Source organism: Zea mays, chromosome 4 (genome assembly GCF_902167145.1).
Source record: "Zea mays cultivar B73 chromosome 4, Zm-B73-REFERENCE-NAM-5.0, whole genome shotgun sequence".
NCBI lineage: Eukaryota > Viridiplantae > Streptophyta > Magnoliopsida > Poales > Poaceae > Zea > Zea mays.
Window position 1 is genome coordinate 152834785 of NC_050099.1, and position 16840 is coordinate 152851624.

Below are 16840 nucleotides of genomic sequence, written 5' to 3' on the forward strand. Positions count from 1 at the left end.
GGGTGAGACGGTAATGATGGGTACGTTCCTTGTTGCCAATTACCCAGCAGTTATTCTCTTCGATTCTGGTGCATCACATACCTTTATAAGCAAGAATTTTATGGAAAAGCATTGCATTCCTTGCACTGAATCAAGGGAAGGATTTATTATCCATTCACCTGGGGGACGGATATTTACTAAGGAAGTAGCCTTCCACATACCAGTAATGTTGGCCGGATGGGAATTTCCTACCAGCATGATTGTTTTAAAAGGCCAAGACATAGATGTAATTCTGGGCATGAATTAGTTGGCCCAGCATAAGGCTATCATCAATGCAGACTTAAGGACCATCAAATTGAGCCATGGCCATGAAGAGATTCAATTGTCCATCCCTGTAGCTATCCCAGTCAAACCCTCTTGACGAGTTTATGAAGCTATCGTGCAAGAAATCTAGGATATTCCGGTGGTATGTGAATTTCCGGATGTCTTTCTTGAAGATTTGTCTGGGTTGCCTCCAGAAAGGGATGTAGAGTTTGTGATTGAACTAAAGCCTGGTACGGCTCCTATTTCTAGAAGGTCATACCGAATGCCACCTAATGAATTGGCAGAACTCAAGACTCAACTACAAGACTTGCTTGAGAAAGGGTTCATTAGGCCTAGTTCATCACCATGGGGATGTCCAGCAATTTTCGTCAAGAAGAAGGATCAGACATTACGAATGTGTGTGGACTACAGACCCCTTAATGAGGTCACCATCAAGAACAAGTACCCTCTGCCTCGGATTGATATTTTGTTCGATCAACTTACTAGAGCTCGGGTATTCTCCAAGATTGACCTCAAGTCAGGTTATCATCAGATCCGTATTCGACCCGAAGATATACCCAAGACCGCATTCACTACGCGGTATGGATTATTTGAATATTTGGTTATGTCTTTCGGATTGACAAATGCTCCAGCCCACTTCACATACTTAATGAACTCGGTATTTATGCCCGAGTTAGATAAATTTGTGGTGGTCTTCATTGATAACATTTTGATCTATTCCAAAAATGAAGAGGAGCATGCTAAGCACTTACGGATCGTGCTAACACGCTTAAGGGAGCATCAGTTGTATGCTAAGTTCAGCAAATGCACGTTTTGGTTGGAGGAAATCCAATTTCTGGGACATGTATTATCTGCAAAAGGAATTGCGGTCGACCCCAGCAAAGTCTAGGATATTCTAGAATGGAAACCGCCAACAACAGTACATCAAGTTCGAAGCTTCCTTGGACTAGCTGGATATTACCGCCGGTTTATTCCAGATTTCTCCAAGATTGTTAAACCTATTACAGGTTTATTGAAGAATGATACCAAGTTTGACTGGTCCTCAAAATGCAATGAAGCCTTCGAGCAACTAAAGGTGCTATTAACCACTGCTCTGGTATTAGCTCAACCGGACATTGAAAAGTCGTTTGATGTGTATTGTGACGCATCAGGCAGTGGGCTCGAATGTGTCCTAATGCAGGAGGGCCGAGTCATATCTTATGCTTCAAGACAACTACACTGGCATGAGGAGCACTGTCCAACTCATGATTTGGAACTAGCTGCAGTTGTTCATGCCCTTAAGATATGGCATCATTATCTGCTGGGAAATACCTGCCATTTATATACAGATAATAAAAGTCTAAAATATATCTTTACCCAGACAGAACTGAATATGAGGCAGAGACGATGGCTTGAGCTAATTAAAGATTATGACTTGGAAATCCATTATCACCCAGGAAAAGCCAATGTGGTGGCAGATGCATTGAGTCACAAAGTTTCATGTCATTGTCTTACTGCAAGGGCCTCTGACACCACACTATGCCAAGAAATGGAAAAGTTGAACCTGGGAATGATACAACACAGAACTTTGACACAATTAAAGCTTGAGTCAGTTCTTCTACAACGAATTATTGATGCCCAAAGAACCGACAAGGGTATGAAACAAATTCATGAGAAAATAGAAGCCGACAAAGCTAATTGCTTCAGAAAAGATGACCAAGGAATATTAAGGTTTAATGATCGCATAGTTGTGCCTAAAGATTCTGAAGTCCGCCAACAAATTTTGGATGAAGCTCATCTTAGTCGATATTCCATTCATCCTGGAAGTACTAAGATGTACCAAGATTTAAAGCAGCACTACTGGTGGATGAAAATGAAGATTGAGATTGCACGCTATGTGGCAAGATGTGATACCTGCAGACGTGTCAAGGCAGTACACATGAAGACTGTTGGACCATTGCAATCCTTGCCTATCCCAACTTGGAAATGGGAAGATATTAGTATGGACTTCATTGTGGGATTGCCCAAGACGGCCAAAGGTTTTGACTCTATCTAGGTTATAATTGATCGGCTTACAAAAATAACTCATTTTCTACCAGTGAAGACATATTACCCGGTCATTACTTATGCCCAGATATATATTGCTTGTATTCTCAGTTTGCACAAAATTCCAAAAACAATAGTGTCGGACCGCGGACCACAATTTGTATCCAAATTTTGGGAAGAGCTCCACAAATATATGGGTACTAAGTAGCTCCACAGTTTAGCCTATCATCCCCAAACAAGTGGACAAATTGAGAGAGTAAATCAAATACTTGAAGACATGTTGCGGGCGTGTGTCCTAGAGTTTCCGCAAAAATGGGATGAATGCCTGCCATTGGCAGAATTTTCTTATAATAATAGCTATCAAGAGAGCATTAAGATGGCATCATTCGAAGCACTGTATGGACGACGGTGTCGGACACCCTTAAATTGGTCAGAACCTAGAGAACGGTGGCATTTCAGGCCTGAATTTGTCAAGGAAACAGAAGCAAAGGTTCAACGGATAAGGCACCACTTGAAAGAAGCTCAAGCTCGGTAGAAAAGTTATGTAGACAAACGATGCTGACCCTTGTTCTTTCAAGTCAAGGATCATGTGTACCTGAAAGTATCACCAATGAAGGGTGTGAACCGTTTCAGGGTAAAAGGAAAGCTAGCACCCCGATACATTGGCCTGTTTCCCATTCTTGAATAATGCAGACCAGTGGCATACCGACTTCAACTACTAGAAACATTATCTGCAGTGCATAATGTGTTCCATGTATCTCAATTGAAGAAGTGCCTTCGGGTTCTGGATCGAACCATCGATGTGGTGGATGTTGTCTTAGAACCAGACTTGACTTACTCAGAACATCCCATTTGAGTTTTGGATCAGAAGGACAAGATCACCTAAAAAAGGACTCTTAAATTCTGTAAGGTACAATGGAACCAGCATACTAAAGACGAAGCTACCTGGGAGACTCAACACTTCTTGGAAAAGAATTTTCCTAGGTTTTTAGCTTCATATAACCTGTAAGATAAGTACATTTGTTTGTAAAGTTGGAATAAACCCCATACCACCCCCTGCTCTGTAAGACAAGTAAGGAAATAAAGATGTGATGCGTTTCCTTTTCCATTACATACCCTAGGACCTTAAATCTCGGGACGAGATTCTTTTATGGGGGGAAGGATGTAACACCCCTGGTGTTACTGGCACTAAAATTTGAGCATAACATCATGTGCATTGACATTTCATGTTGTTTGTCACACCTAGAATGCATTCACTAGGTAAAAATTTCAAAAGAAGTTGTGATGAGGTGACTTGATGTGGGATCAACCCTAGGGTAGGGTACTTAACCCTGGGATTAGGGCATGAGGGTAGTAGTAAGCCCAAAATGAGAAAACCTCAAAAGTCATTAGAAATGTTCATAAGATATCTAGAGTGTTGGGTTTGAGTGGCATAAAAACCCTAAATTACTCAAAACCCTAAAATAAACCCTAGAAAACCCTAATTGGAACCCTAGGGGGTAAATGTAAATTTTAGGCACTTTTGGACCAAAGTACAAATATCAAAGTAATAGAACGCCACAAACTAAGTAACTTTTACATTGGAGAATTTTCAAGTGGAGTGATGAAGTTTGGACTTATTTGCAAAAGATCCAAGAAATCCTATGTGACTAAGTTCTGAAATTTAGTGAAAGTGAGTCATGTTTGGAGCTTGGTATCTCTGAATTCATAAAGAATTTGCCCTAGGTCAATACATCAAAATTGTAGAGCAATGATAGGGGTATGACTTTGTTGAAGTTACTAAGCCTTGATGTTGTATAAGAATTGGAGATAGACTGGCCTGAAGATGAGTTGTCAGTCAACACTGATGACTGAATTATGGCCACCAGTGACCTTGGCAGAACTTTGAGATCGAATTGGAGTAGGATCTAGTGATTGATTGGGTATTGTTACTATAACAAAGTTAAAGCTGGATTATAGGACAATAACTTTGATACAGGAAGACTAGTAAGTTGTCATATGGAAATTAAAGAACAAGGCACCTCAAATCGTGCTGTCAGAACGACTGAAGAAGATGGCCATGGTACAGTGTACGAAAAGATCTTCAGGTTCACTGCACTTCGCCGTCGGTGACCTCCATGCCTGGATTCGCGTCGTCCGCCACGATTCGTGCCCTCTAATGTGTGGATTACGATCGGAGTGAAAAGATCTTCACCGTGGATGAGTTTGGGGCACTATGGCCGCACTGACGCCGTACCCACTTGCCGACGACGTGGCTGCATAGTCGTCGTCGTGGCTGCCGTCGTTCACTCGGTCGCGCCACGCCTTAGGATGTCTTACCATGTCGTCGCGAGTCGTGGTGAGTACCCAGTGACCGTCGTAGCTCAATAGCCAGTGACCGCCACGGTAGTTTGCGTCAGTGACTTTCCCACTCTGTACGGCCGCCCGCGTGTCTTCTCCAAATTGGGCGCCACCGCTGTTGAGCTCTATAAATTGATGCCCCAGAGAGTTCCGCTAGGTAATTACGCATCCAAAGCACCAGCTCTCGCCTCCGATCGTTCACCATAGCCTCTCAATTTCTCTTTTCCCCCAAATCTATTTTCCGCGCCACCGTGAACACCTCGCCATGGCCAGCTCTCTGCAGGTTAGTTCAAGCTTCTTTGCTTGATGTTCTAGCCTCCCTTAAGTCTCTTGCTACTCGTAGACCCATTTAATTGAACTAGACTGCCTTAAATCACCAAGAACACATCGGATTGTTCTCGGTTTTCGCCGTCGTCGTGGGCAGAGAGATTTCGGCCGGATTTGTGCAATTAGTTGAGGGATTAGGGTCACCGAGGTTGGAATTAGGTGTTGAACAACGGAGAAGCCTAGCCGTTATGTTTTCCAGCCAGTACAAGTTCCGCGGAGGTGTGCTCGTCGCCGTTCACGTCGTGGACTTGACGATGTGATGGAATAGAAATAGGAGGGGCTTTCCGCAAATGTCAGTGAAACACAAGAATAGTGCCACGACCCCTTTTCAGGTTGTTTAAATCGGCAGTGACCTCTGTGCAAAGACCCTAACGCGGGCACGCGCGCGGGCGTGTTCCGCCCGGTAGTGGGCCGGTTCGGGCTGGTTTCAGCCCATCACTATTTATCATTTTCCTTTTTATTTTTTTTGCCAGGCTTAGGGAATTTATAGAAAATTCTAGAAAAATGATAAAAATATGGGACCAATTTTACTAGACTCCTAAATTACTCTAGTATTTAATAAAAATAGTTCCAAGATTTGTAGTCCCAACCAAGAATTATTTAGTATTTAAGAAGGCCTAAACCTAGACTTTTAGAATTTTAGAAATTATTTGATAACTCCAAAAATCATAAAACTTTTGGGGTAGGCTTAATTTGATAATTAGAGCCCATGGGTGAAGTTTGACCTATTTTGGACATTATCTGATCCCCAAACCCAAAACCCTAGCTTTCTAGGTAATAGTTGCCTTATTCTAGCGAAGTACTGACTAGGAAAACCCTAGTTTCCCTTGTGTATTGTGAAGGAAAGTTGTATTCAAGATACAACTTGATGTATCACTAATATAACTATATATTCATAGCATCACATGAGCATTCATGTTATATATGGTTATGTATAGAAAACGAAGAAGTAGTAAGAGTCGAAGAAGAAGAGACTGCACCACCAACTGAGACTCCACCTGCCGTGAATTGTTTTTATTTTGATATCTGTGGAACAGATCCCGAATCCCCTACAACACAAGGCAAGCCCCGGTGCATTTACCTTTTCCTTGTGATTTTAAATTCTTTATCACTTGAATGATGCATTAGGTGATAGGAGTTGGGTGTTAAGCCAATTGCTGCATTTCCTTCCCTGGAATTATTTACCCTTCCTTGATTACCTGTTTTATTAAAAGGTTTTCTGATGCTTAGCCTTGCTTTAGAAAACAAAAATGATTTGGTTTTAAACAAAAGATGATGCTTCAGATGGAATGGGATGTTTTCAAAAAAATAATAAAAATTGATGGTGGATCCATCATGGACGTGATGGGTTCAACATCGGACAAGATGTACCTCTACCAGGTACCAAACTTTGGGATTGTAAATGATAAAAATGAGACTGGGCGGGTGACTTTCATGAGAAGAGAGTCTCAGTGTAGTGTCTCCGTCTGAGTCGATTAAGGACCGTGTCGATGTAGGCTTGATGATCGAGGACCTTTTAACTGGTCACATGCCTCATCATGGGTAAGCTTTGCCTCGGGCAGACTAATACCAGAAAGGCCAACACGCAATGGGAGTGGAGAGATGGCGAGAGTAGCGTGTACCCTCCGTGGCAAGAGGATAGATGGTGGTATATCTGTGCTCTCGGTTGGCGTGAACCCGGTCTGGTCTTAAGAAACCCGTTGGCGAGTTGACATATGCAAGGGTTAAGTGCTACATATGTCGTGTGATTGGAGATCCCCAGCTGGGTATTAGTCGATTCGGATCGCCGTTACTTCTCGAACATGAAGACCTACACGTAGCAATCCAGTAAAGTTAAAGGGTGATAAAAGACGGGTAGAGCAGGCCAAGTGCTTGAACTAGGATAGAAAGAACTCTAGCTACAGGTAATGACTTAACTTGCTAATAAAATTGGATTTTTAAGGATCCACTATTAGTAAGCATTTTTGCAAACAGAGTCTTTGATTCTTGAATAGCCTTACCTTGACTCCCTCAAGACAGCATATCCTTGAGAGTCTTTTCTTTTATCGGGTAAGACTTGCGAAAGTACACTTCATACTCAGGGTTTTCGAACCCATGTTGTTGTAGGTGAGGAAACAACAGACTTTTGTTGTTTCTGTTCACAGGTGGTTCCCAAGGAAGAGCCCCAGCAGTGAAGTGGTCGCGGGAGGATATTGGCCTCCCACTTTGAGAACAATAAACTTGTGTGCAGGAGGGTGTTTTGCCTCCCTGGTCTGTAATAATAATACTCTATGCAATCGTAATACCCCTGTATTGTAATAATAATACTCTCTCTATAATGGATGAATGTAAATTAAGTTATTGTAATTTGCTTCTGCTTATTCTTTCCTCTGATGTGATGTAATATCTGCGTGACGGGTGAAGCGCTCTTGGGCAAAATGATGAGGATACAGTTACCGAACTTGTCGAGTGATTAAGTGCATCTACAGGGTTGTTCAAGGTCCTTAGGACAAGGACGACTGTAGGTGGGCCTAATACCTTGGGAGGTTTTGTCACAGTCTACCTCCATGAACCTAGACGATTTACACTTCGGACTGTACTTTGCCTCCGCATATTCTTTCCTAAATAGCACGCAACCCTTCAGACAAGCATGTATCTACTCATACGTCATCTTGAGTGCACGAAGGAGTTTCTGTGCCTCGTACATGCTCTTTGGCAGAACGTGATCCTCCGGAAGCAGGCTGCCAATAACCGTCAACAAGCTATCAAATGCGTCTCGACTCATGTTGTACTGCGACTTGAACGCCATTACATGCCCAATGGCATCCAGTTGAGAAACCTTTGTCACGCAGTGAAGGGGCTTCTGTGCCGCATCAAACATGTCGTAGAACACCTTTGCAGTCGGCTCTTGCTCGTCATCCGTACATCCTCCGGCGTACTGTGCCTCGTGATAGTCGTTCAACATATCTGCTACCCCCGCATCCGCATCATAATGCTCGACGCGTTGTCTCAGTACCTACTCTCTTGTACGATGCGCTTCACCATGAAAGATCCACCGAGTATAGCCTGGCGTAAATCCATTCTTCCAAATATGTTCTACCATGGACTTCTTTGATTTTCTTTTCCGGTTGGCACATTTGCTGCATGGGCATGGGACTAGACTCGCTCCTTTAGCAGCTTTGCCATATGTCCATTCCACAAAATCATCTGTCTTTCTAATCCATTCATGGGTGACATCATTCCTTCCTACACGGCCCGTGTACATCCACTCACGGTCCTCCATCCTCTAACATATATAACCGAGAAAAATTCGGCAACACCTCCCCTGCACCGAGAGGTTTCCAAAACCTGCAAATAAAACTAACAACACAATGGCTGATATTCACACACATATCAATGGTATGATGGCCGAAAATCACATATACTTCAGTCTATGTACTATAAAAGACAATATGATCAAGGCGCATGTTCATGGTAGGGATCCACACATGCAAGTATTAACAAGATCATATAAACTGAAACAGTGAAATGTATACCTTAGCGGACCCAAAATAAATACTACTTTGTTACCCGAACAAACTCAACATATTTCTATAGCAGAGCATGTAGAGATTAGAAAGACAGTGAGGGTGAAGGCGAGGTAGTGAAATGTATACCTTAGCGCACACGGTGAGGGTGAAGGCAAGGCCGAGGCTAAGGAGGGCGATGGCGAGCTGGCAGCGAGGAGCTGAACGGCGAGGACGGGTGGTGGCGGCGGGTGGTGGCGAAGGTGGCGGCGGGTGGTGGAGGCGGTGGGTGGTGGTGGCGGCCTGGAGAAACAAAAATGAGTGAAGCAAAAACGAAGTGAAGAAGAAGGCCAGTTCCTGCGTATGTAAACAGACTTTGCCGAGTGCCAGCGATCTGGCACTTGGTAAAGTTATTTTTAATTTAAAAATATACTTTGCAGAGTGTCCTCGATCTGACACTCGGTAAACGGTCTTTGCCAAGTTCCCTCTGACAGGCACTCGGCAAAGATTTAATTTTTAAAAAATACTTTGTCGAGTGCCCCACGGCAGGCACTCGGCAAAGAAAGCTTTACCGAGTTTCTTATGTAGGGGCTGTGATAAAAATTTGAGAATGTTTCGAGAAAGTTGTGACGCACTATCTGTAGAAACCTAAGTGACCTACACATGAAATCATAGAGTTTCAATGTAGTTCACTTAGGTTTCTACACATACTGCCTCACAACTTTATCAAAACATTCTCAAATTTTTATCACAGCCTCTAAATATGATATCATGACATGTGGTCAAGTTTCATGATTTTCTGACTTTGTTTGTGTTTTATACAATTTTAAAACAACTTGATGACAAGTTCACGGTCATGTTTAGTGAGCATGGTGCTCCAAGATTCTGGTCTGCTCCTAAAATCGGTCATAATTTGTGCTAAATAACATGCATATCATTTTTGCATACACGGTTTTCTAGGTTTCGAGTGACTTGCAGTTCAAATGTGAATTTTCCGAAGAAATTCAAATAAACGAACTAAATCTAATAGTTATAGAAATCACTTTTATATTTGTGCCAAAATGGTACATGTAGGTCTACATAGTGTAGCAACATACCACAAAAAGTTTGGTTGGCAAAATAATAAAATAAAAATATACTTTGTCGAGTTTCCAAGGAAGGCACTCGGGAAAGCTTGCTCTGTCGAGTGTCAAACGGGGGCACTCGGTAAAAAAGCTTCTTTGCCGAGTGCCAGAACTCGGCTCTCGGCAAAGATAACGGTCGTCAGCTTTAGACGGCGACTGACGACCCTTTGCCGGGCGTTGTCGTTCGTCGAATGTTTGGCACTTGGCAAAGATGTCTTTGCTGAGTGTTTTCCTGTGCCGAGAGTCCTGCTCTCGGTAAACGTGGTTGTTACCGAGAGCAGGACTTTGCCGAGTGCCCGACAAAAAACAATCGGTATAGCGTCGAGCACTTGACAAAGAGCCGAATTCCAATAGTGATGAGGTGGAAAATCAATGCAGTAGGAGTGAAGCAAAATGTTGACACACACATATTCACATTTTAAACTTCATGAATCCAGAGCCTCGTAATACCACTACAAGAAACTGGTTAAAGAACGTGGGTGACAAACCGTCGAACTTAATGTAATAAGCCGTCGAACTTACCGTAAGAACGTGGGTGTACCGATGAATATAGCCGACAGTGATTTTTGGATGAACTTAGAGAAGTAAGTTCGACGGCCCCGACGAACTTAATGGTAAGAACGTGGGTACCGTCGAACTTAACGTTAAGAACGTGGGTACCGTCGAACTTAACATTAAGAACATGCGTTTTTAAGTTCGACGGGGGTCGTCGAATTTGTTCCCTTAAGTTCGACGGTACCCACGTTCTTAACGTTAAGTTCGTTGGGGCCACGTGGCCGACGAACTTATTTGGCATGCGTGGGCTGCACATTAAGTTCGACTGTACCCACATTCTTAACGTTAAGAACGTGGGTACCCACGAACTTAACCCTTTTCCAGAAAAAAAATAAAATTTACAGAAATGAAAAGTTAGACAAACATAATATCACATGCAACACAGAATATCACATACAATAAAGATTTCAAACAAATGGATATATGTTCATATCACAAATTCACACAAGTCCAAATACATAAGTTTACAAATTCACATAAGTCCAAATACATAAGTTCATAAATTCACATAAGTTCACATCCATAGTGCACATTTTAGTTCACAAATTCACATAAGTTCACATAAGTTCACATCCAACTTTCTACTCTTGGCCTGAAGTTCAGTTATACAAATAGAGTAATCCTTGGAAATTTTCTGTTTATCATTCAAAACTTCCTCATAGAGCCTCACATACTCAGCTCTGTGACTCTCGCTTGCTTCAAGATGCTTCCTCAGCAATGCCAACTTATCATCGCTTGAATTGCATTTCAATCTCAGGGCGTTCCTTTCAGTATCTATATGCTCTAACTGTCTTCTGAAAAGGTCCAGAACAGGGCATGATGAAGAGATTGTTGGGACAACACCATTATTAATAGCATCAAGAAACGATTGTGTCAATCCAGCAAGGATGAGACCTGTCATTGTACTAGCTTCAAGTTGTTTTGGTCTTGTTCGGTCAAGAACAAATTTCGTGAAACCATCCAGACCGGATCTAAACTCTGGATGGAAATTACTCAGCTACATCACAGAAATTAGGAATTATTGCACCAACATCAATCTGCTAGAACAATATAATTATGCCAAAACGTGCATTATGATTCTTACTCACATCATAAAGGGACATACATAATTTGTACATGCCATCAAACTGTATAAAGTGTAAATATGTTTCAAGAGCAATCTACAGGTTTTACAAAAATATCACAATTCAAATCAGTGACCGAAGTTGTGTTAAAGACTGCCTTATTGGACTGGTAGTCTGGTACCATTTAAGTATATATTATTACCATAAAAAATGTACAGCTACCGGGAAAATGCACAAAATAATATAGTTTGCACTGCAGCATACAAAAGCTTCATTTGTCTGACTGGTACCTTAACCCACTACCTTCAAGAAAATTTCCAAACTTTTTAAAATAGTCCAATCCAATCAGAAGTTCAGAATACATGGTCAAAAAATATATACAACAATATGTATGTGGGTACTTTGCTATTTGCGCAAATGAACTTAGGAAAAGTTTGAATCTAACCTGCAACATATTATATTTGTTGAGAATTTTAAGTACAAGGCCACAAATAGCAGCTGTAGTTCAAAGGAAGAAATACTTACAGGAAGTTGATCAAGACGTTGGAGATCTTTCTCATTGTTCACAGGTTGCACAAGTGTAAAACATTCTCTGTTCGAAAAAAGTGCATGGATGGAGTCCCGTATCTTCCAGGACAACAAAAGAAGTATAAGTATAGTCCATACGTCTAGTTACCAAGCACAAGTACAAAGCTACATTTCACCCATGAAAATCAATCATACCGCATTCTTTGCAGATATGTCCCTTCCTCCACCTTGAACAGGCCTCAATGCTAGCTCTAGGTAATCTCGTGGAGTAATTTTTCTGTTGTCTTCTGCCAAATCTAGATAAAAGTCCTGTAGTAAAGGAAGCATGGTGTCATCGGCTCGTCACACACCAAAGGTGTCTGATGCATAACAGGGCCTGAGGTTTATGTTTGACGATTTATAAGATGATGTGCAGCTAGGGAACATCCAAAGCGTTCAACGTTCAGTATACATAATTAGTATAGGATAAAAGGGTGAATAAGATCATAAGACTAAAACTAATGAAGGCTAATTGCCAACACGATCTCTAGAAAGAAGAAACTCACGAGCAAGTGCTTTTCCTAACCCTCTTGTGCTGGGATTTTTTTATAACAAAAAACCGATGTCAATGCTAATCGCCAAATAAGAAACAATAGTATGAAACAACCTATCCAATGGCCGCAGCCAATGAAATTGCAAAACTTGAAAAAACACAGCTAAACTTTGTTTCCTTCTTAAGTAGCTAAATCCATTAACCTCGACAGTTTATGTTTTCTAGAGTGATTTCATATGCTATCAATAATATGTTGTGCAAGTCAACAAATAAATGAAATTTGAAATACGGTGCATACTAAGTCCTGGAAAATTTTTAGAAGGCAGGTTGAGCGAAGGATGGAAACAAGCTACCTTCCAGTTATGACGACATTGCGAGGTCCAGCTTTGCAATGTTCCTCTAGGACATTGTTTGCACCTATCATTGTGCCAATAATCACCCCACCAAGCTAGTACCAAATTAGTTCGTTCATTTGGCTGTCTCCGCCTGGGTGAGGGTTAAAAAAAGTAGTCCGTTTAATTAAATTGGAATTTCAGGAAAGGCCAAATATGAAATGAAAGAACAGAACTCCTGTGTAACTGGACAACAACAAAGCTTCATTAGCAAGAACAGAACAGCCTGTGTACCTGGACAACAACAAAGCTTCATTTGTAAGAACAGAACAACTTGTGTAACTGAACAACAACAAAGCTTGACCCATATTCATACTGCTACACTATTTTTTTGCTACATTTACCTGGCATCATGATACATGGCTGTCAGCATACACTATTTTTGGTTCACCACACAAATATCTCTATCCTACATGTGTATGACAAGTTTAATCAATTTGTTTATGTTCTCCTTTCACTACTACAGATCATGCTATATGAGACGGTTAATTTTCAGTTATTAAGACACTTATGAAGTGTCCAATTTTGATGGAGTCGCAAAAGATGTCCCACATTTAAGATGGTTATAAACCGTCTTAAAAGATATTATATAAGACAATTTTTAATTTATAACCGTCTGCAAAAGGTATTTGTTTAAGTCATTTTGTCCGATAAACCGTCTGAAAAAGGTATTTGTTTAAGTCATTTCGTCCGATAAACCATCTTGAATTAGGTTTTTTTAAGACACTACTTCTAAAGAATCGTAGAGAATACAAACATTAAAAGTCATAAAGTATTTATCAAACCATCTCGAATATCCTACAATAATAGACGATTACAATAGGAAAACCATCTTACTTAGGTGACTAATAATGGACGTTTTAGAAACTGTCTTATTTAGGAGACTGATATTAGACATTTTGGTAACCGTCTTATTAAGATTTAAACGAAATGACTTACACGGCAGTACATTCTTCAATTTATAATCATTTTTTCAGATATCATGTTATAATAATTTGAAAGAGAAATATACATACACATATATTGAACAACATTATAATTAATATAATATAAATAAGTACCATTCAATATATCATAAATAAGCATTGTCAAACAACGCATACATAAGTGTACTCTAAATCTAAACTAAAATACAACTGTTTGCACTAATGTTAAGCCTAACTTTATATGAATTAAAGTCTCCACACTTTTGCGACCACCAAATTTGAATTATATTCTATGTTTTCCTGTACAACAAATAGGAGAAAACTAGACATAGCAAAAAGCTCCAAGCAGCACATGGATGGTCTCAAAGTTGCCCTTGTGCTTCTCCCTGTTCTTGATGACTCCTACACGCCCGGTGTTCCTCCCGCCAGTCACCATGACCACGTTGTCGACGTCAAACTTGATGAAGTCCATGATCTTGTTGATCTCCAGATCGATCTTGATGGTGTCGTTGGCCTTGATGAGCGAGTCAGGGTAGCGGATGGTGCGGCCATTGTAGGTGTTCAGGTAGGGGATGCCTTTTTGGCCAAACTGAACAGACCTCACCTTGCAGAGCTTGAACTGCACACAAACCAATAGAAAAACAGTGAGCATTTCACATGACATTTTCAATGTAGCACATGACATTTTCAATGCAAGCAGTGAGCAACATCTATTAATAGTCCTAACGATTGGAGCACATGACATTTTCAATGCAAGACTTTCATGCACACATCATATATGGACAGTATAGCAAGGATAAGGTACACAGATCTACTAATGAAAAACAGCAACCTCACACAGCTACCAAGATCATCATGCTCAACTAGAACAATGAGAGATGATGTGTTAAATTGGCTGGCATTGCAAGCACGTTGTGCTGTTCCAAGACTTGACATAGTTTATCAGGTGATATACTTGGATCCATGACCTCAAAGAATAACTTACAAAGAGTTGATATGTGCATATAAGACCCTAATTACAATTAATAGTGGGAAAGTACGAGGATCAAATAAATGGTACAGCAGGCTAACCATATTGGTCTCGACCGAAGCTGAGTCCATTGTAATCTGCTCGATTGTCTTCAGTCCCTCTAAGAAAATGGACCCAACAAGACATACAAGCTTCAATACCCAAACTCCACAAACAGAAGTAATGTTAAGTTAACAAGCAAGCCAATTTGCAATGGAGCCTAGAGCCTAGATGCAATGGAGCAAACAGCAGTAAAACATTTGGAAATAAAAATAGTAATCCTCTCTCTGGTACTTAGTACTTACCATATTGATCCTTCAACATCTTCTTATGATAATCGTTAAGGTACACTGTTTGATCATAAATAGGATATTTAACCTGCATCAAAAGTATAGTAACATGAAACACCTTTGAGAATTTATGTAAGACTAATTTGACATAGGGAAGAAATGAGTCATTACAGAAGACACTGCTTGACATCTAGCTGCACATTCTTCCCGATGAACAGCTAGATAGTCATTAAGCTTTGGAAGATCCTGCCTGCGGAATACATCCCAGACAGCAGCACCAGCCAGGGATCCTTCTGAATTATTAGTGTTTGGCTCCATCACTGCTCCGTCTGGGATTTCTAGCTTGACGCCAGGTTTTGCAGTGATGGTCACTTTCTCCTAAAGTTACAGAGAAGAAGTGTCATTACTCCATGACTTAAGCACTATAAGATATGTGTCTTCATAAAGGAGTCATAACAAACAACATGGGAAAAGAAGCTGCAAATTGTTCCCATTAAGTTTCTCTACATCTTTTTAGCATGATACATGCGGTCTTCGAATAAATACATGAAACTTGTCTGAACTTAGGAAGTTGTTCTGCAACTTAGGAATGTTATAGCTGTTCTGTAACTTAGGAAGATATACCTTCAGTACAATTCCAGAACCGAACCAAACATCACCGGAAACCTTCAAGTTGTCAAGCTCAACAATACTAGGTATGGACTTGAAGCGACCAAGGAAGCTCCCAACCTGCCAATATGTGAAGAAACACGGTCATCCTAACCGCTTTTGGACCTCATAAGTTAATGTTTGAACCTCTTTTTTAATGAAAATATAAATGCTAGAATCTGACCTTCTTGAACTCAGGACCAAGTTCAATTGAGGGATTTGATGGATTTGTTCTAGCTGAATTACGTGTAACGAAGCCATCAACCAAGGTATATAGATCAGACTACAAAGCAAAAATAGAAGTTTTCATTTAGACGCATAGAGAGCACATCACATACTCAATTTTATTCAGCATAGCATACAAACCTGTACTAGCTGCAAATCTGATGTCGCCTTAACTGGTAGGAAGCGGGACCTTGGAACGGGATACCAATGGCATGGTCAAAGAACTGGTCCAATAAAACTTTATTTGTTATATATATATAGTCACATAAAAGCATGGTGATGTACATAGTACTTTGGCTCAAATGCTTCCCTGATAATAATAGGCTCCGTGTTTTTCCAATGCAAGATTGATAAGAATCACTTTTATTCAACTATGTGCAAGAGAGAACCAAAGCAAAAACAAACTACTCACCACAAAGGTTAGTTGGAGGTTATTTGGCTGTGTTTCTCATCGGCCCTCTCAAACGACGTCTCCACCTCGTCGTTTGAGTAAAATAGAATTCAGACTGTAAAAACAACCTGATGATATCGATCACGGTCCAAACTAAGATTGTCCGCAAAGCATACTGCCAGGTGGTTGTATGTGTGCCTAAAACATGTGATTCATAAGGAACATATCCAGCGGGAATGTCTAAATATGTCTTGCTAATAATTTCAGGTTATATTAAGTAGAGGGGGGAAACGCAACACAGTTTTTTTCTCGGAAAACGCAGGAGGGTTGTGCATCATTATATTAAGTAGAGGGGGAAAAGAAGTCCAAGCGGACAGATACAAGCATCCTAGGCCACTTAAGGCGGCCAAAAACAAGAAAACAAAAACTGATCCATCAGGAAGCACAATAGAAACACGACCACACAATACCCACTAGAACATTCCTGCCGAGCTAAGGGTTGTTGCTAGGCCTAAGCTTTCCAGATTATTGGCCCCAGCCATCACCTAACATGCTAGCTCATCAAACAGGGATCTTTGCACTTTTCCAATGGTAGGAGAATCACCATCAAAGACAACCCAGTTCCTTTGCATCCATAAGCACCAAGCTCCTAAAATGGTGACACTATTGAAGCCCT

The 16840-nt window shown here is 40.8% G+C and overlaps 2 pseudogenes across 2 annotated transcripts; both read right to left on the minus strand.

The window, feature by feature from the left end:
- Positions 1–13760: 13760 nt before the first annotated feature.
- On the minus strand, positions 13761–15205 carry LOC103653842 (ribosomal protein S4 pseudogene; annotated as a pseudogene). Its single transcript, NR_163439.1, has 4 exons — positions 15072–15205; positions 14916–14988; positions 14673–14731; positions 13761–14220 (listed from the first exon to the last, which is right to left on the minus strand). The product of NR_163439.1 is annotated as a ribosomal protein S4 pseudogene (transcript).
- Positions 15206–15216: 11 nt separating this feature from the next.
- LOC103626004 (UTP--glucose-1-phosphate uridylyltransferase pseudogene) lies at positions 15217–15995 on the minus strand (annotated as a pseudogene). The gene is made up of 4 exons (XR_552664.3): positions 15915–15995; positions 15733–15831; positions 15525–15629; positions 15217–15278 (listed from the first exon to the last, which is right to left on the minus strand). The product of XR_552664.3 is annotated as a UTP--glucose-1-phosphate uridylyltransferase pseudogene (transcript).
- Between the last annotated feature and the right edge of the window lie 845 nt (positions 15996–16840).